At 41.9% G+C, this 20,303-nt stretch overlaps 1 protein-coding gene across 2 annotated transcripts in view; it reads left to right on the top strand.

Moving 5' to 3' along the window:
- Window positions 1-7,145: 7,145 nt before the first annotated feature.
- Window positions 7,146-20,303, top strand: part of TRIM13 (tripartite motif containing 13) — a 42,366-nt gene continuing 29,208 nt past the window's right edge. For both annotated transcript variants that reach the window (XM_006927264.5, XM_006927263.5), the window contains exon 1: window positions 7,146-7,243. The gene's annotated coding sequence lies outside the window, so the exon portion shown is untranslated. The remainder of the gene's footprint in view (window positions 7,244-20,303) is intronic.

Raw genomic sequence — 20,303 nt, 5'->3', positions numbered from 1 at the left:
ATATTTACACTATATATATACATATATATGTGTGTATATATATATATATATATATATATATATATATATATATATATTTACCATGAAAGTGAGAGTACAAATGTAGGCTGATGGTGGTATAGTAGTCCCCTCTTATCCATGGTTTCAGTTTGAAGAAGACCTCAAAGTGTAGGACACCCTGAAACAAGGGGCCTGGGGAAGAGGCTGCCTAGGTTAAAGGGCTGAACTGATTTTAGAGCAACCCCATTGTTTGATGATAGAAAGTTCCCCTTCGCCAAAGGCATACAGTGGATAAATGTAGGATGAATGATACCATTTAAATGTCACCTTTTAAAATCCACTAATGAAATAAGAGATCCAGGCAATGATCATCAATGCATGCTCAAACTATTAGCTGAAATGTTGATGGGGAATTTTCTAATGTACTGAAACCACCTAAATCGGCTGAATAAGTTTAGCTTCACTAAAAGTAGAAAACCTGACACTATGTCTCCTAATGTGGGGCAATAGGAAGAACACAGCACAAATGCAGAGTATTTCTGCCTTGAAAGCTGGAGCTGAATCTGATGAAATTTTCAGATTTGGCTTCTAGTTTGTAAGAAATATGGACATGGAGAACAAGTTAAATGACTCTGTCATAACACCATCAGCCAAATCCAAGCATAGTATTGTCAAGAACTGTGCAAAGCTTGGGATTTTACCCTGCTTATAAGCTAACACGTTAGCCTGTTCCCGTTTTGTGGATGCTGGCAGAAGACACAAAATTCCTGAGTCAGAGACAAAGGACTTTATTGCTCACAGCAAAAGTAGTGTATTCAGAGCTTCGTGTTCCTTTGTGTTGTTCCCCGTGCCTCACGAGTCCCACAGAAGTGACACAAAGGGCCCATGATGGATGCCTGGGCATGCAGTGAATTGCATTAGAGGAAACACTGAGTGTAGGAGATTCATTGTTTGTCTAGTAAGTGAACGTCGGAGGAGACATTACCCCAGCTCAAGACACAACCTGCAGAAATGGGCCCTGTAAAGAATGGTCAAGGCTTTGCATTCATGGCATGCCCAGCAAGAACATGCAGGGACACTCAGGGCCCATGGCAGACTGCCTCTCTCAACAATCCACCCCTCAGCCCACAATAACACATTCTTGGCCAAGCTGAATTTTTACATGAGTATGCCACCCCATCAGCTACTCTGATTAATCTGACCACAAAGGCTGAGAGCAAATTCATTTAATTTGTCTCATTCAGCATTTAATCAAAGCTTCTATCAACAGGACTCCAAGCAGCAGGCTGAGGCCACCTTGCAGTCTTCACCTTAATCATACCCCTCTCTGCCAAGGGCACAAATTCAGCCAACTATGAATATGTCCCAAAGGGGATCAGCAAGTCTTATTTCAGACAGCCAGGATGAGGTCCAAGGCAAAGCTATAATCCATTATGATCCACACAAGGGAGTTTAAACTGACCTGCTGATCTACAGTGTCTTTGCCAATAATTACAGAGTGCAATAGCTAGGCCAAAAAGCAACTCCATTTCCAACAGTGGGTTATTCTGTAGCCTACACTTTCCCACATACAAAAATATAACCTGACGAGCACAGGTCGCTCCACTTTGGGATTTGTTGTTCAACTTGGTTTGGGTCACCATTACTTTGGTTAAGCCACATGGGCATTGTCACCCAGTAGTTATAGTCTAGATCACCATATATGGCATAACTAAGGCCACTTAGGCATCAGGAGAAGCATATGAATTTTTTTGTTTGTTTGTTAGCCAGCAGTTTTGTTTGTTTGTTTTTTTTTTTGTAAATATAACTTATTGTCAAATTGGCTAACATACAGTGTGTACAGTGTGCTCTTGGTTTGGGGGTAGATTCCCATGGCTTTAGCTAGCAGTTTAATCAACGCATTTCTCAACTACAATTGAGTGAAAATAGTTACCGAAGGACCATTTGATCTACACTTTTACTGATTTGGTGTCATTTGTCTTCTGGTTATTTTTTTTTTAATTTATTTATTTGTTTTGAGAGAGAGACAGAGAGAGAGCATGAGATGGGAAGGGGCAGAGAGGGAGGGAGAGAGAGAACCCCAAGCAGGATCCATGCTGTCAGTGCAGAGCCCAGTGGGGGGCTCAAACTCAAGAGCCTTGAGATCATGACCTGAGCTGAAATCAACAGTTGGATGCTCAACTGACTGAGCCACCTAGCACCCCTGTCTTCTGGTTATTTTAATGATCCCTTCTTATGAGAAAATGGAGAAACTCCCTGAAGAAAAAAAAAAAAGTGGAGTCATCTTGCTCCATTTTATTCATCACTTTGTTTTAGTGCATAAAATAATGTATTCCAATTGTATCTGAAAATGGAGGTTCCTGATGCCTAATTAATGTAGTTCTGGAATTCAGAAAGAAAAACTCTCTTATTCCAGACAGGTTATTTTGTGGATATCAACAAACTGATGGAGAGGTAAAAGGCCCAGAACAGCCAACTCAGTACTGAAGAGGAACAAAGTCAGACGACTGACACTACCCAACTTCAAGACTTGTTACCTTTTTTTAAGTTCATTTATTTATTTATTTTGAGAGAGAGAGAGAGAGAGCAACCACATGAACTGGGGAGGTGCAGAGAGAGAGAATTCCAAGCAGGCTCGGAGCTGTCAGTGCAGCTAAGACAGGGCTCAATGCGGGGCTGGATCTCATGAACTGTGAGATCATGACTTGAGCTGAAACCAGGAGTCAGACGCCCAACTGACTGAGCCACCTTCAAGACTTAGTATAGGCGCCCCACTTCAAGACTTAGTATAAAGGTACAGTAAGAGAGATAGTATCTTACTGGTGAAAGTATAGGCAAAAGATCAATGGAACAGAATAAAATTACCAGGAATAGACCCTTATAAACGCAATCATCTGACCTTTGACGAAGGAGTAAAAGCAATACAATGGGGCAAACACAAGTGTTCTCAATAAATGATGCTGGAACAGCTAGCCACCCACATGCAAAATAATATCTCCAGACACAGACCCTACACCTTTCACAACAATTAACTGAAAATGTATCATAGACATAAATGTAAAAGGCAAAAGTATAAAACTCCTAAAAGATAACATAAAAGAAAACCTAGGTGACTTTAAATATGGTTATGACTTTTTAGACACAACACCAAAATCACAATGCATGAAAGAATGAATTGATAAGCTGGACTTCATTAAGATGAAGAACTTCTGCTCTGTGAAAGACAGTGCCAAGAGAATGAAAAGAGAAGCCACAGACGGAGAAAAAATATTTGCGAAAGACACAGCTGATAAAGAACTGTTATCTAAAATGTATAAATTCGTGGGGCGCCTGGGTGGCTCAGTTGGTTAAGTCTCTGACCCTTGGTTTCGGCTCAGGTCATGATCTCATGGTTTCATGAATTTGAGCCCCACATTGGGTTCTGTGCTGAAAGTGCAGAGCCTGCTTGGGATCTCTCTATCTCTCTCTCTCTCTCTCTCTGCCCATTCCCTACTCGTGCTGCCTCTCTCTCTCAAAATAAATAAACTTAAAAAAAATTTTTTTTAATGCACAAAGAACTCTTAAAACTCAACAGTTAGAGGGATGCCCCGGTGGCTCAGTTGGTTAAGCATCTGATTTCAGCTCAGGTCATGATCTCTCTCTCTCAAAAATAAATAAACATTTTTTAAAAACCTAAAAAACAAAACAAAACAAAACTCAACCATTAGAAAACAAACAACTTGATTTAAAAATAAGCCAATGACCTTAACAGACATCTCTCCAAAGAAGACATACAGATGGCAAATAAACATATGGAAGGGTGCTTCCCATCCTATGTTATCAGGGAAATGCAAATTAAAGCACTAATGAGATACCACTACATGCCTATCAGAATGGCCAAAATCTGAGAATGACAACATCAAATTCTAGTGAGGATGTGGAACAACAGGAGCTCTCAAACATTTGCTGGTGGGAAAGCAAATGGTAAAATCACTTTGGAGCAGAGTTTGGAAGTTTCTTACAAAACTAAACAGATTGTGAGGGGCGCTTGGGTGGCTCAGTCGGCTGAGGCTCTGGCTCTTGGTTTTGTCTCAGGTCATGATCTCATAGTTCAAGACTTCAAGCTCCACATCAGGCTCTGGGCTGGCAGCGTGGAGCCTGCTTGGGATTCTCGCTCTTCCTCTCTGCCCCTCCTCTGTTCACACTTGTTCTCTCTCTCAAAAATAAATAAATAAGCATTAAAAAAAACAACAACCCCACACATATTCTTAGTATATGATCTAGCAATTGTGCTTCTTGGTGTTTACCAAATGAACTGAAAACCTATTTCCACACAACAAAACTGCCTACAGATGTTTATAGCAGTAATGAAAAACTGAAATTTGAAATTTAAAACACATTTAAAATAGCACCTCCTATAATAAACATCTTATTTATAAATCTGTGATATATGGGCAGGATCTGTTTGCTGAAAACTACAAAACACTGATGAAATAGGGAGAGAATATCTGGAGAAATGAAGACCATGCTGTATTTACAGGCTGGAAGACTCAGATTGTTAAGATGCCAATCCTCTCCGGTTCGATCTCCACATTGAGCACAATCCCAAGGAAAATCTCAGCAGACATATTTTAGATATTGACAAGGGAATTCGGCTTTTATATGGAAAAGGTTATGAAATGAGAAGAGCCAATTTTTTAAAGAATAACAACACAAAATAAAAAAGTTGGAGGATTTACACTACCCAATTTTAAGGCTTATTACAAGGCTATAGTAATCAAGACAGTGTGGTAGCGTTAAAAAGATAGATGTATACATGTCAATTGATCAATTGATCAAAATAGAGAGGCCAAAAATAAACCTACAAAAACGTAGGTGCAAAAAACTTTTGATAAAGTTACAAAGGCAATTCAATAAAGAAAAGATAGCGTCTTCAATAAATGATGCTGGAATAATTATTCACCCATGTGCAAATGAAAATCTAGACATGTAACTCATACAAAAATTACCTCAACAGACCTAAATATTAATGTAAAACTATAAGACTTCTAGAAAAAACCAAGCCATTGGAGATCTTGGATTTGGCGATCTGTTTTTAGAAATGACACCATAAGCACAACCCATAAAACAAAAAGTTGAAAAACTGACTTTCATCAAAATTAAAAACTTTTGCTCTGCAAAATAATCTGTTAAGAGAATGAAATAACAAGCAATAAGTGGGGAGAAAATATTTGCAGATCACATCCCTAATGAGGAACTTGTATTCAGAATATATAAACTTTTTTTTGCTATAATTTAAGTAGGCTCTACACCCAAAGTGGGGCTTGAACTTATAACCCTGAGATCAAGAGTTGCATGCTTTTATGTTTTCACTCATATATGGATCTTGAGAAACTTAACAGAAGACCATGGGGGAAAGGAAGGGGAAAAAATAGTTACAAAGAGGGAGCAAGGCAAACCATAAGAGACTCTTAAATACAGAGAATAAGGTGAGGGTGGATGGGGGGTGCGGGAGAGGGGAAAGTGGGTGATGGGCATTGAGGAGGGCACTTGTTGGGATGAACACTGGGTGTTGTATAGAAGCCAATTTGACAATAAATTATTTTTTAAAAATTAAAAAAAATAAAAAAGAGTTGCATGCTTTATTCACTGAGCCATGCACCCCTGATGCAATTTATTTTTTTTTCATATCAATTCTAGTATAGTTAACATATGGCGTTATATCTGCTTCAGGTGTACAATACGGTGATTCAACAATTCTCTACATTACTCAGCGCTCATCACGTTACGTGTCCTCTTAATTCCCTTCACCTATTTCACCCATCCTCCCACCCACCTCCCCTCTGGCAATCAGTTTGATCTCTCTAGTTAAGAGTCAGTTTTTTGGTTTGTCTCTTTACTGCTTGTTTGTTTTGTTTTTTAAATTTCACATAAGAGTGAAATCATGTGGAATTTGTCTCACTGATTTATTTCACTTAGCATTATACTCTCTAGCTCCATCCATGTCATTGCCAATGGCAAGATTTCATTCTTTTCTATGGCTGAATAATTGTATACATATGCCGCATCTTCTTTATCCAGTCATCTATTGATGGACATTTGGGCTCCTTCCATAGTTTGGCAATTGTAAATAATGCTGCTATAAACATAGGGGTGCATGTATCTTTTCAAATAGTGTTTTTGTATTCTTTGGGTACCCAGTAGTGGAATGACTGGGTCATATGGTAGTTCTATTTAGAATGTATAAAGAACTCTTGGGGCGCCTGGGTGGCGCAGTCGGTTAAGCGTCCGACTTCAGCCAGGTCACGATCTCGCGGTCCGTGAGTTCGAGCCCTGCGTCAGGCTCTGGGCTGATGGCTCAGAGCCTGGAGCCTGTTTCCGATTCTGTGTCTCCCTCTCTCTCTGCCCCTCCCCCGTTCATGCTCTGTCTCTCTCTGTCCCCAAAAAAATAAATAAACGTTGAAAAAAAAATAGAATGTATAAAGAACTCTTTAACCTCAACAGGAATAAAACAACCCAATTAAAAAATGGGCAAAATATCTGAAAAGAAACTTCTCTAAGAAGATACATGGATGGCAGATGAATATATGGAAGGGCGTTCAACATCGTTAGTCCATTAGGGTTACATAACTTAAAACTACAATGCATCACTACTACACTTCTATTAGAATGGCTAAAATAAGGAGATGAATACAAAATGTTGGCCATGACGAGGAGCAACAGGAACTCTCATTCATTGCTGCTGGAAATGCAAAATAGTACAGCCACTTAAGAAAAACATTTTGCCATTGCTTACAAAGTTAAATATACTTTTATCACATGGTCCAGCAGCAATCCTGTTCCTAAGTATTTACCCAATTAAAACGAAAACTTATGTTCACACAAAAATGGGTAGTAAGTATTCACAGCTGCCTCTGAACAAGTAATCAAGGTGTGAAGGAATAAACAAACTGTGGTAATCCATACAGGGGAACAACATGCCCTGTATTGATTCATGCCACAACATGGGCAAATCTTGAATGCATGTTAGTAAGAACATAGTTGTTGGGGCTCGTGATAAGTCCATGGAGATTCGTTATTATATTCTCTACTTTCGTGTATAATTGAGTATTTCCATAATAAAAGTTTTAAAGGGTGTTTTATTTTGATGACATCATAATGCCCATGTATGACACAAATGTGACTCAGCTTCCATATTCTGATGCCAGAAGCCACATCGGAAATGTTGCACAGCAAAATACCAGTTAAATGAAGATCAAATCTGGTAATGTGAATGACTGTGTTTTATTACCTTAAGATTTATACTAAGAAAGCTTTTTGAGTGGTTTTCAGCACCCAATTCTGAGAGGAAATAAGACTTATTGGCTTATTGGCTTTAGGAATTTAATTTGTCTGGGTACTAGAAACAGTGCAGAAAGCCATGCAGAAGAGTCTGGACTCTGGCAGTGAGTCAGGCCAACTGAGTTCCAGACCTGTCAGGGGTACAAGTGGGATTCAAGCGAGTGCCTTTCCTTCTGTGTGTTTGTCAGTGTAGAGTATGTTACAGAAGAAAGAAGTTTGCTACAACCTGGCTGTACTTGTATTTTCTTTAACTTGAGACTGAAGTTCGACAACAGCTAGTAATCAATCATTCTTATGGATCCCTTGAGATCATTTTTAAAAAACTTATTTATTTTGAGAAAGAGAGACAGAAAGAAAGAGAGAGAGGGAGAGAGAGAGCTCTCTGTGTGTGCACAAGCAGGGGAGGGGCAGAGAGAGAGGAAGAGAGAATCCTAAGCAGGCTCCTCGCTGCCAATGCAGAGCATCCCACCAGCTGTGAGATCATGACCTGAGCCAAAATCAAGAATCAGTTGTCTAACCAAGTGAGCCACCCATGTGCCCTGAGATCATTTCTGAAGATGATGCTCATGGGGTTCTACTTACTCCCCAACATAGGACTACCTGAAAGTTCTTCCCTGCTGTTTTAAGCTGCAATCAGACCACACTGAAGTTTCAACACTTCTACCCTCACTCTACCAAGAAAATCATCACTCGTAAAAAATTATGACTAATTTCTGAGGTGATAGTAGTGTTCTGTATCTTAGTAGGGATTTGGGATACACAGGTGTAGGCATTTGTTAAAACTTGGGACTTACAAGTAAGATTTTGCATTTAATTGCATATAAATTTCACTTCAAATTAAAAAAAAAAACCATCAACAAATCTTTAACTCTAGTTAATGATATGTGTGTTGAATTATTTAGGGGGACATATAGTGATGTTGGCAATTTACCTGGGAATGCATAAAAAATAAGATGAATAGATAACTGGATAGAGAAATAAATAGATGTGTGATTAAGTAAAATAAAATATTAGGGGTAGAATCCAGATGGTAAATGTACAGTATTCATTATAAAATTGTCTCAATTTTGCTATATGTTTACACATTTGCATAATAAAATGTTGGAAAAAATATCAAGAAACTTAATACCACCCGAATTCAGCAGGAAATGCAGAGGCCACGACTATGATTAGATCTGTATTCTGATTACCAGGTGCTGTAGTCTTTTAGACTTCATCTAATTTCCTGGATTCTGATCTCTTGCGGTTTTTACTACTTAAAACTACTTACCTTATCATTCCTCTACTTTGGCTTTCTGGTTTACCTGTTCATTTGTTCATTCATTTTCAAATACTTATTTTTGCCTACTATGAACCAGGTATTGGGGAATTCAGTTTTGGCTCTGTTCTTATGGGGCATTCCATCCATGGCTTAGTCCCAGTAACCAGTACCTGTACTCCCTCAATTCTGTCAGGAATGCTGGTTCCTGCATATCTGGCTGAGGCTACAACTGTCGGGACCATTATCATGGGATACTACAGACTCCATACCAAGGTCCTAGGAGGCTTTAGGGGGCCTATGAAAAATGTTTTATATTTAAAAAAAATTCTCCAATTTACAAAAAATAAACTGCAAAATCCTCTATATTCCCTAGCCTGTAGAAACTGAACTTCTCCCTTTCTCACAGTTTTGGATCCCGTAGGACTGCCAACTGGCATTTCTATTCCCAGTGGCCATTCTGGTCCTAATGTAGATGCTTTGGGGAGTAAGGTGCCCCAAGAGTCAGATGGGTGCCTAAGCTATCAAAGCCTTATGTCACTGTGACTTGATTCTTTGGACTCCCTTTGGCTGACTCCTCGTTCACCGGGCTATCTTCTGATTCCCCTGTTGATCTGCAGAGAGAATCCACTGTTTGAGTATTTCTGATCCCTGTGACAGTGGTTACTCAAGCAAACCAGTAAAGTAGCTTATAATTAAGAGTTGTTACATCATATGTCTAGAATTCAAGGAGAAAAAAACACCACTCGTGCCAACATCATCATCATCATCATCTCATATGACTATTAATTTCTTAGTGTAAATTAAGTTGGTAATATAATGACTGAGAAAGGAGGATGGGGAATATTTTGGCCTTAGTTTTGAATGGTTCTAGTTGACTCATGGCTCCTAAAGACTTTTTCTTAGCTTCTGAGTCTTAACCACCACTGTTCTCCCATTGTTGACTTTACTTGCCCTCTGATGTCATGCAAGGCCCATTTTGCAGGCTGAGACTTTAGCTTCTGTTTCTCCACTTTTAGCTGTGTTATTTCAGGATCCCTCCGGTAAGACCCAGTCAACCCAGGGTCCCTGGGCCTAGTGATGCTCCTGTGGCCTGTGCTCACTGCACACTCAGAGCTGGGACCTAGACAACTTTTATGCACATAAACTTCCATGATTATAAAGATTTCCACCCTGTACATATATTGACAGATAAGGGGTATTGGTTGTAAAGACTTTGAACAAAAGCGAACAGCAGAACAATGCCCTAGAAACCAGAATTTAATAAAGACTGAGAGCATCATGGAATATCTTATTTTTGTTGGTTGGTAATTATGCCTGGATGATTCACAAAATTACTGTAACATTCCTGCTTTTGTTCCCCCAGGAAATCCTTCTCTCTTTTAAATAAAGTGCATTTTATTTATTGAGTGCATTTGGTACCTCTACCCTGCTATATAATTCTACACTGTAAATAAACATAAAGAGCTGCGTGGTTTGCCTATTTTAACAGAGGATTAGCTCCCTAGAGAGAACAGGGATTTGTATCTTTTTTCCTTTAGAACCAAAAGGAGACAGAAGACAGCAGTTTGCAAGGACTATATGCTGAGATGATAGAATCTTGAGTTATCTTCACATCTCTATTCTGTTGTGTTTGTTTGGATAACTAAACAGATAGAAATCCACTCATCTGATAGGGACTCCAAAGAACTCACTGCCTTGAACCTACCCCAGCCTGACTTTATCTTTTATGCATTTCTCTTCTGTGAGTGCTCAAAAAAGCTACAGAGAAAAAAAAAGTGTGCGTGTGTGTGTGTGTGTGTGTGTGTGTGTGTGACTTGTTTTTGTTAACATCAGTTTTGGTATTCAGTATTATTCAATTATATTCATCTAATATTATGGCTGCTGTAATTGGAACATATTCTTTATAAACATATATACACAGCCTAGCAGCATACAGTTCAACACAATTTGGCACCTCTGATGGAAAGGCATTGAGCAATCTTAAATCTCTCGTGGAACAAAGTAGGGTATAAACCAGCCAACCAACCAACTCTACAAAGGCACAACATGGGAGATACAAAGAGCACTGTATTAGTCCTAACCTTCCTAGAACCTAGGGGATATTCTGGTTAAAGGCCAAATTGATACTTTAATTAAAGAATTATGATATAAAGGATTATTAATAAAATGATTAGAACTTTTTTTTAAATTATATGAAGGAGAGTCTGTATTTACTCATAAATATTATTCGTTATGTGTTACATAAATAGTATTTATTATTATTTGTAAAACAGGTAAAGTACTATATGCTAACCATTCTTTAGGAGTTTTTATTTTGTGTTAAAGCTATATGAGAAAATACTATCTAAGGGCGCCTGGGTGGCTCAGTCGGTTGAGCGGCCGACTTCGGCTCGGGTCACAATCTCACGGTCTGTGAGTTCGAGCCCCGCGTCGGGCTCTGTGCTGACAGCTCAGAGCCTGGAGCCTGTTTCGGATTCTGTATCTCCCTCTCTCTGACCCTCCCCCATTCATGCTCTGTCTCTCTCTGTCTCAAAAATAAATAAACGTTAAAAAAAATTTTTTAAAGAAAATACTATCTAAACCTTTCTACAAGATGTATGAAATTCTAACATAACTGTGGAAGTTCAACACGTTTGAATTTATCACCAGGCACAACACATTAGTGTACCGTCCCCTCTACCCCATCCTTATCCTCACTACCTCCTACCATCCTACCTCCCCTGAATTAGGGCAGAAAAAAGAAGAATAAATATGATATAACCAGGTGAACCTTCTGGTCAGCTGTTAACCACTACCTACCAGCTACCTTGGTCATTACAGTGACATTTGTGTATTTGTTTTACACACTTTCACTCAGTTTACTTCACAAAGCTTAATGTGCTATGTTTAAAATTTCTACAGGTACATTCTTTTTAAAAACATTTTATTATTTTTTGAAGTTTACTTATTTTGAGAAAGAGAGAGAGAGCAGGGCAGGGGCAGAGAGAGAGGGAGGAAGAGAGAATCCCAAGCAGGCTCCGTGCTGTCAAAGCGGAGCCTGAAGCCGACTTCACGAGATCATTGACCTGAGCTGAAATCAAGAGCCGGACGCATAGCTGACTGAGCCACCCAGGCGCCCCCTTACAGGTCCATTCTTAACATTTCAGACATGCATAAAAATTTAGGTTTTGATTTTGTTGATTGCATAAAATTGGGGTGGGGGTTGTTGTTGTTTGGTAATAGGGCTCACATTTGCTGAGAATTAGGTGAGGATTTTCAGGGGCAGGAAGCCTGTCTAAGCATTTTCTGTTAAGCCATTGGCTGAAAACACTTGGGTTAACCACAAGTATCCTGGGCTGGGCTTCAGCAGGTCAGAGTGTGGCCACTTGCCTTAGGTGCTCACTGCCTCCCACCTGCACCTCCCTCTGCACCCCTCCCACTTCCATTAGAGGCACCTGTTTGAGAGGGTGGGCGTGGGGGGAAGGGGCTTTCACTTTCCACTCTATGGACTTCTGTGTTGCCTGCATTTGTCACGTATTTGCCTGCGTGTGTGTGTGTGTGTGTGTGTGTGTGAGAGAGAGAGAGAGAGAGAGAGAGAGAGAGAGAACATTTAAGCTCTACTCTCATTAGTCTGCTTTTTTCAATGACATGTATTACATTTTAATTGTAAATGTAAGATGTTCATCATGGTGCAGCCCCTGCCCTGTGGCTACTCATACTTCATATTCCTCTCTGTTTCCCCAACCTTCTCCTGTCTCCCTTCTCCCTTGTGCTTTTTTCTCGACTCTCATGAGGTTCCAATTTTGTCTTTTCTTTCTCTCTTCTGCATAGATTTTTGTGAACTACACCTTTGTGAGAACTGTTTTAGAGATTTCATCCAAGGTCTTCATTTGTAATTACGTCCACTATTTGTTGCTATGATGGCTGTTCCTTTAGATCTTGGTTTAAAGAAATTTGTCCAGAGTGACTACTGTATTGAGTGACATATTTATCGTCTTTATTTCTCTTTTATTTTGTCCCCTCATGTATTTTGAGAAGAAATTAAGGAAAACGTGTTCTTCCTCTTCCTCCAAGTTCTTCCCCTCACTTGGCTTGTATAGCATATTTGTTAACAGCAGGACTTTCTTTTAAAGTGAAAGGAAAGGAAATCATTGCTAGAGGAGACAAAGTTAACTAAAAGGCACACAGGGTTGCTGGGTATGTCCAGAGTCTGATTTACATTTGAGAAGAGGAGCAGAGGTAATTTTTATATTTTAGAAAGTCAGGAAGTCTCCTGGCCTAGTTTCAAAAACATGACCAGAGAAATTCTATCAAAAAAACAAAATCCAACAAAATCTAGTTGGGAAGATAAGCTAGAATCTCCTTACTAAAAGTCAAAGATCTTGGTTGTATATTTTAAAGGCACTTATTCATTTAATGTGGTAATGCATAGGTATCCTCCTGGCCCCTATTTTTTTTTTTAATGTTTGTTTATTTTTAAGAGAGAGTACCAGCAGGGAAGGAGCAGAGAGAGAGGGAGATACAGAAGCTGAAGCAGGCTCCACGCTCTGAGCTGTCAGCACAGAGCTCCATACAGGGGCTCGAACTCACCAACTGTGAGATCATGCCCTGAGTCAAAGTCGTGTGCTTAACCGACTGAGCCACTTAGGTATCTCCTGGCCCCTATTCTTCTCTCTCTCTCTCTCTCTCCCTCTCTCTCTCTCTCTCTCTCCTTCTCTCAAATCCTGACCTTTCTCTGCATCCCCTCCCACACCCATCTTGGAGGGGGGATGGTCAGGACAACTCCCAGGTAGCCTGGGTCTCTAAGGGAACATAGGTTAGCCAGATTGTTCCTATGCAGGTCGTCTGTTTCTGTGCACAGAGAAAATGCTAGAATGAGTCATAGTCCTCCCTCCCTAACAAAAGGGCATTGTACTGTGGTGTTTGATTTGGGCTCTTGTATGCCACTTGTGGTTGCAAACTTATGGTACAGGAGGCACAGTTCTAGTAACACAACTCTCAAGTTGAATTATAATGATCTGATTTGGGTGTGCCCCGATAGACTGTGAGATCCTTTAAGGCTGCGACAGTTTTATTTATCTTTGCTCTCCAGCCCTAAGCACACTTGTGCCTAGCTCAGGATATGTGCTAAACAAATGTTGCTTCGTAGGAATGCTACAGGAGGAGGGGAAAGGCTAAAGCTGGGCTGTACCCAGGAGGGGAAGAGGTCCCTTCATGAGGCCGCATCACCTCCATAAGGCCAGCAGAGGGCGGACTTGCATCAGTAGCTAGAACGCCGTTCCTTTGCCCGGGCTTGTTTACTGGAGCGTTACCTTTTGGGTGAACCCAAGGCCTGAGCTGAGACTACAGAAATTTAAACTTAAACCTGGCACATACGCATTAAGACGTTACCAACTGTACAGAACAAGCCTGGGTTATGTTCAGTCCAAGGGCACAAGAACAGGCCGGAATTAGCTTAAGGAATACTAAGCCATGACCTCTCTGGTAGAATCAAACTTAAAGAGGAAAAATTACCTGGATATTTTTTCAGGAAATTTTAATAATTTTAAAGTTGAAGGGCTCATTACACGCATTTGACAAACTAGTTCCTTTAATCCAGCTAGCACATTTCTCAGATGGGGAAGCTGAAGTTTGTGAAACAGTCCTCTAGACTCCTCAAGAGGATATGTCTATAGAAAAAGTATACTTCTTTCAAAACTGGGTTTTAGGCATGTTTTGAAAACACGTGGAAAGGTGGCCATTTGGAAAAACTGCATCTAGAATCCTTCTATCTCTCTTTCACACTCTCTCTCATATAGATTTATGTATGTATATAATATACATATAAAAATACGTAATATGTAAATGTAAAAAATAGGTCATATATGTATTGTATAGTAAATAAACTATATTTTATATTTACATATAAATAAAATTGAAATTAAATTTAAAATATAAATATAAATAAACACACACACACATACCCAGGCCTTTAAAGAGGCAGCAGAGTCTAGTGATTCAGCATATGACTGTGACCCACCCAGACTTTCTGGATATGAATTCTGGTTCTGTCCTTATTAACTGTGTGACCATAAGCAAGTTACTTAACCTCTTTGTGACTTAATTTCCTCATCTATAAACATAGTTAATAACAGTACATATTTTATTAGATTATTTTAAGGATCCAATGAGCTAATTTTTGTAAGCCTCCTAGGACAGTGCTTGTACATAAAAAGTCCTGTAATAATTGTCTGCTGAATAAAAATTTGGAAAGACACTATTTTAATAATAAGGATAACATTCCAAGGGCACTTTTTTTAAAAGATTGGAAGTTGGCTTTTAATATACCTTTTGGGATGGGAATCGGTTGCATAATAAATGATAAAGGTGTGGGAAAGAATGTGTGGTTAAATAACCTGACCACTAGATTGAGAGCCAAGAAGCCTTACGTTGGTATTTTAGGAGAGCCTCTAGTTTCCAACGTCCAGAAAAGGTTTCTGATAATTTTTTTTTTCTCATTTGGAAAGCTTAAAAACAACCCTAAACTCAAATCCTCAAATCTTCAAAGAATCAAGTGCTTGGAGCATTTTAAATGTACCCGCTCCTCCTGCTGGCTAGTTTCCAAGGAGTCCTGACTCTTTTTCCGAAGCTGGTTGAAGCTGGTTGTCGGTCCACATCCCCCTCCTTCCTGGGTGTCTCCACTTGAAGGTAGCCTTTACTTGTGTTCTGCTTCTCTGTTGAGGCTGTAAGGACTAGCTGGCAGGGAAAAGGAACAGTATGTCCATGCAGTGGGGGAAGGCTGGGAGGTCTCAACTTCAGAGTAAGCCTTGGCAAGTCCCCTGCTCTGCGTGAGACCTCTCACATCCATCCAAAGACCAGGGCGGGGGGCAGTGTGGCCCAGTTTTAAGGGACTGTCACTGGATAGGTTAAGGCAGCTCTAAGAGGTGCAGAAGAGGGGACCCTCGGATTGGTATCACAGGCTCTACTTTGGGAGAAGCACAGCAGAAAAATCTGCCTTCCAGGGAATGCCCCAGGAGCGGAGCCTTGAGTGGAGGAACAGGGCTGTAGAAGGGAAAGGGGTCCATAAAAACAAACAAACAGACAAACAAACAAACAAACAAACAAAGACTGTGAGGGTGGAGGGCAGAGTAGGTATGGGAAGTCCTGGGCTCCGGATTCAGTGAAAAGTGAAAACAAGGAGCCTGGCTGGTTCAGTTGATAGAGCATGCAACCCTGAATCCCACATTGGGTATAGAGATCAAGAAAGAAAGAAAGGAAGAAAGGAATGAAGGGAGGGAGAAAAGGAAGGAAGGAAGGAAGGAAGGAAGGAAGGAAGGAAGGAAGGAAGGGAGGGAGGGAGGGAGGGAGGGAGGAAGGGAGGAAGGAAGGAAAGTGAGCACAATGTAGTAGGCTGGGGCTTAAAGTCCCTTAAACAGAACACAAGAATTCTCCGTAGCAAGCAGGAAGGGAGGGGCCAGATCACTTCTCTGGCTTCTCCAACTTGAAGATGTGTGGGAATTACCTGGGCGTCGTGTTAAAACTCAGATTCTGATTCAACAGGCCCAGAATGCCACCTCTGATTCTGTATTTCTTTTTTTTTTTTTTTTTATTTTTTTTAACGTTTTTATTTATTTTTGGGACAGAGAGAGACAGAGCATGAACGGGGGGGGGGGGGGGGGGGGGGGGGGGGGGGCAGAGAGAGAGGGAGACACAGAATCGGAAACAGGCTCCAGGCTCTGAGCCATCAGCCCAGAGCCTGACGCGGGGCTCGAACTCACGGACCGCGAGATCGTGACCTGGCTGAAGTCGGACGCTCAACCGACTGCGCCACCCAGGCGCCCCTGATTCTGTATTTCTAACAAGTTTCCTGGTGAGCCTGCTGGTCCATCTAAGACCCTACTTTCAGAAGCAAGTGTCTTTTCCAGTTGAGTCTGGAGGTCATGGAGCAGAGACCCAGCCACTGGGCAAATTCTTTCAGCTCCAGTTCAAAATTAAGGTTATTTTTTCAGGTTCCCAGGTAGTATAAGCATTTAAGGAGAAGTTCAGTTATGGGGCAGGGAGGAAAGGCGCCTCAGATTTTGGGACTCCTCACCAATCTCCCAGGGTGCCTGGCGGCTAAGAAGAAGAATGGCTGCTCTACCAATGAGTGGGGGGAATAATCATCACGGAGATAATAATCAGGGAGTTCTGGTGGGACAGAGATGCTAGCAGGAAAGTCCCTGAAGGTCCCAGAGCAGCCCCTAAATTCCCCACAGGCAGCTTTTCACGGGCAACCTGGAGGCTGCCTTTGAGAGGTTTTGAAAGAAGATGCAGGGCTAGCCCACAGAAGCACTTGTGAGACCAGCTGACCCATTGAGAGAAGCTGCTAATTGTAAGACAGGCAGAATGTTATCTGTACTAGGTTTAAAACAGTTTTCCAGGGGGAAATGAGGACAGGCCAAGGCAGCCAAAAAGGGCTGGGTGTTGCCTTTGCAGAAAGCTGAGTTACACTGACAGAGTGTTGCCAGGTATTGAACCAGACAGTGTGGTATTTTAGCATCTAGTGTATTAAAATGCAGCAAATACCTGAAAAATCATTATTATTTCAGATGTACTTTTCTTACATTTGGATTGATTTTTAATCGGCAGAGGTTTGTAATTTCAGCGTTTAGTTACTCTTCCTGCTAAGTATCGAATGGACAAACACTACTTAAAGGCGATTTAGGAGTCTTTTGAAATGTGAGGAATCCTTTTATGTATCTGTGTGCAAGTAAACTGTTCCAACACTAATGTTAAGTATTCTGTTAAATAAAGTAAAAGCCTATCCCTCGGGAGGGGAGGGTGCGCTCGACAAAAAGTGTTTTGTTTCCTCAGTCTCTGTGGGGTGGATATTTCTGTAATCCTATTTACCCAGGAAGCAGGGAAACACAGTCATCTTGGGGCCGTAATAAGCGCCAACGTTTACTGAGCGTTTACTACGTGCCCAACGCTGCGTGAGACTGGATGTCTTCTACCCCTTTCTGCAACAGTTCCACAAGGGGGGCATTCTAATTGTCCCCATTTTACAGTTAGGGAAACAATCTCAGAAAGCACCGAGGCCCCAAACCAAATTCCTCTTGTCTCTCAGACCCCTCATCCAATTTATAACAAATTCTCTCTGTCTGTGATAATTCCAAAATATATCCAAAACTCTGACCTTTTTTTTCATATATATTTTTTAATGTGTATTTATTTTTGAGAGAGAGAAAGAGAGAGGGAGAGAGAGAGAGAGAGAGAGCAGGAGCAGGGAAGGGGCAGAGAGAGAGAGAGGGGCAGAGGATCTGAAGCAGGCTCTGCACTGACCGCAGAGAGCACGACGCGGGGCTCAAACTCATGAACCGTGAGATTATGACCGGAGCCAAAGTCAGATGCTTAGCCAACCGAGCCACCCAGGAGCCCCTAACCTTTTCCCACCTTAGCTCAGGGCCTCATTATCTATCTCGCTTGGATTTTGCCTTACCCTTCAGCTGCCACCCCGCCCCCAGCCCAGTACAGTCTTCCCTACACAGCACAGCCAGAGTGGCCTTTTTCTTTTTCTTTTTTAAAAATGTGTCTATTTGAGTATAGTTGACACAGTGTTACATTGGTTTTAGGTGTACAAGACAGTTGATTTGACTTCTCAAAACTTGATGTTGTGCTCACTACGGTGTAACCATCATCTGTCACCATGCAGCACTATTAAAATGTCGCTGACTGTATTCCCTCTGCCGTAACTTTCATCCCCATGCTGAATTCATTCTGTAACTGGGTGCCTATATCTCCCCAGAGTGGTCTTTTAATTTTTTAATTTTTTTAAGGTTTTTGAAGTTTATTTTGAAAGAGAGATAGAGAGCAAGTGGGGGAGAGGTAGACAGAGGGAGAGACAGGATCCCGAGCAGGCTCCACAATGTCAGGGCACAGGGCCTGATGTGGGGCTTGAACTCATGAACTGTGAGATACAACCTGAGCCAAAATCAAGAGTTGGACACTCACCCAACTGAGCCACTAAGGCGCAACCCCCCCCACCCCCCCACCCCACAGCAAGAGTGGTCTTTTAAAATTTTAACTCATAGAGCTTACATTCTAGTGGGAGGAAACAGTAATTAAAAAAAATATGTAGGCTATCAGATAGTAGTAAGTTCTATGGAGAAAAATGAAGTAGAAAAGGAGAATAGGAGGGAGCCTGGGTGACCCATTCGGTAGAGCATGTGACTCTTGACCTCGGGGTCATGAGTTTGTGCCCCACAATGTAGAGATTAATAAAAAAAAAACCTTAAAAAAAAAAAGAAAGAAAAGGAGACTAGGGAGTGCTGAGTGGCAGTGAGGGGCCACCAGGATGGCTGAGGGGATGGCCAGGAAGGTCTTCTCAAGAAAGTGACACTAGAGCAGAAACATGAAGGTGACAAAGGAGTGAGCCAAGTGGATTCTGGAGGAAGAACATTCTAGACAGAGAGAACAGCAAGTGCAAAGGCCCTGTGGAAGAGTGTGCTTGGCGTGTTTGTGGAACAGCAATGAGGCAGACGTGTCTAGAGCACAGAGAGTAAGGTATGGCAGTAAGCAGAGGTCAGAGAGGTCCTGGGGGTGGTTTGGGGAGAGGGCAGGCCATGTAGGAACTTGGAGTTCCCTGCCCCACCCAGGACTTGGACACTGAGTGGGTGGGCAGCAGGGGAGGAATATGAGCAGGTCAGAGATGTGCCTGTGAAGACGGGCAGGAGTGGTTGCAGGGAGCCTTGCTTGGAGTCAGAAACAGGAACAATAATGGAGGCCAGGGCAGTGCAGGAAGAGGGCTCCCATGCTGCCACAGGTCTGGGAAATGAGGATCCAGCATTGGGTCCGCCAACGTGGAAGGCTTAGCAAACGAGGAGTTTCAGTGGGACAGTGGGACACAGCAGGCTGGCAAGGGTTCAGCGGGGATGCAGAAAGAGAAGGTGAAGGTGGTGAGCAAAAGTGGTTGTGCTGTAGAGACGGTCAGAAACATGAGGTGGTGGCTGCAGGGGCAGGTGGGTCATCAGGAGGTGGCCTTGTGACAGTGGAGGAAAGTCCTGCTGATGGCACCACGAGGGAGAAAGAAGGACACTCACCAGAGAAGGCTGGAGGGATGGAGTGTGTGCACCTGCAGGAGGGCCTTCCTCCCTGGCACCCACAGGACGGAAGGCAGGGATGGCGGACAAGTGCAGGTGGGAGCTTGTGGAGCCCTCTCTGGCTTGCTTCTATTTTCTCAGCGAAACAGGAATTCTGTCAGCGAAGACGAGGATTGGGGGAGGAAGTGTTACAAGTCTGAGGAAAGAAAGATGATGGGCAGCTGAGGGGTTGAGTGTTTATGCAAGGGAGAAGTTACTACACTGGACTTTGGAACTAAGCTGGTTAAGGAGGGAAGTGAGGATATGAGAGAGGGGAGGAGCAATAAAAAGGAAGGAAAACAGTAGGCTGTCGGACCCACAGAGCTGGAATTGGGGTACTACAGGGATATGCAGAAGTTTGGGGGTTGGGGTACAACAGGGGTAAGAAGACGGGGGTGGTGGTGGAAAGCAGAATGCTTCATGCACCACCATTCTCTCGCCTACACTGTTTCAGCTCACTTGCCTTCCTGCTGTTCCTCCAACGCCTGAAGTTGGTTTCTGCCTCAGGGCCTTTGTACTTGCCATTCTCTTCACAACTTTTCATGGCTTGTTCTCTGACTTTACTTAGCTCTCCGCTCTAACGTCATGTCCTCAGGGAAGTTTTCTCTGGTCACCTACATTGAAAAAGGTGGTATCTGTCCCCTGAC

This window comes from Felis catus, chromosome A1 (genome assembly GCF_018350175.1).
Source record: "Felis catus isolate Fca126 chromosome A1, F.catus_Fca126_mat1.0, whole genome shotgun sequence".
In the NCBI taxonomy this organism is placed as follows: domain Eukaryota; kingdom Metazoa; phylum Chordata; class Mammalia; order Carnivora; family Felidae; genus Felis; species Felis catus.
The sequence above is the reverse complement of the archived record's forward strand: the minus strand, read 5'-3'. Positions and strand labels throughout refer to the sequence as shown.